General features: G+C 36.2%; 1 pseudogene; it reads left to right on the top strand.

Annotated features, from left to right (window-relative positions):
* The first annotated feature begins 262 nt into the window (after positions 1-262).
* LOC133365680 (5S ribosomal RNA) lies at positions 263-381 on the top strand (annotated as a pseudogene).
* The last annotated feature ends 675 nt before the right edge of the window (positions 382-1,056 follow it).

Genomic DNA, 1,056 nt, shown 5'->3' on the forward strand with positions numbered 1-1,056 from the left:
TGCAGCGTGTCTGTAAAAATACAATTAAAAATCATACAGTATCTAGCACAGCACATTACAATTGCTACAACAGGCAGAAAAATCATTAAATGGTCTGCCAAGACCATCAGCAATTTTCAAGTGGTCCGTGGGGAAAAGGTTTGGGAACCACTGTTCTAGAGAATATTCTAACTAGTTTTTCAAACGATGTGTCACCGTGGCTAGAGTTTGTAAAGGTTTCAAAGCAACATTCTCCTTTTCCCTATCTTGTAAGGCATTATTTGCCTATGGCCATACTACTCTGCACTCACCCGATCTTGACTGATCTCAGAAGCTAAGCAAGGTCAGGCCTAGTTAGTACTTGGATGGGAGACTGCCTGGGAATACCAGCTGCTGTGGGCTTAGAGAAAGGCAATGGTAAACCACCTCTGAATACCTCTTACCGTGAAAACCCTATGAATATATCAAAAAGATTCATAGGGGTCGCCATAAGTCATAATTGACTTGAAGGCATATGCCAACAACAAAAGGCACTATTTAAAATATTTTTATGCCACTTTTCAGAACGGTTCACAGTCAAAATTATAAGGAAAAACCAGAGCTTGGAAAAGTTACTTTTTTGAACTACAACTCCCATCAGCCCAATCCAGTGGCCATGCTGGCTGAGGCTGATGGGAGTTGTAGTTCAAAAAAGTAACTTTTCCAAGCTCTGGGAAAAATACAATAAACACAATACAGTCATTAAAACCATTCATTTTTATGTTAAAATCACAGCATAAAAATAAAAATTACTATCTTTTCGGCGCCAGGTAAAAACCTTCCTCTTCTCCCAGGCATTTTAGTTTTAGTTTTTTAGCTTTTTAGCATTTTAGTATTTTAGTATTTCAGCTTTTAATATTTGATATGCATTTGTAAGTATATACATATGCTTTAATTTTTGATATCATTAATGTATGTTTAAATTGCTTGATATGTGGTTTTAATTGTATATCAGATGTTTTACTTGTTGTGAGCCGCCCAGGGAGCTTCGGCTATGGGGCGGTATATAAATTGAATTAATAAATAAATAAATAAATA

Source organism: Rhineura floridana, chromosome 10 (genome assembly GCF_030035675.1).
Source record: "Rhineura floridana isolate rRhiFlo1 chromosome 10, rRhiFlo1.hap2, whole genome shotgun sequence".
In the NCBI taxonomy this organism is placed as follows: domain Eukaryota; kingdom Metazoa; phylum Chordata; class Lepidosauria; order Squamata; family Rhineuridae; genus Rhineura; species Rhineura floridana.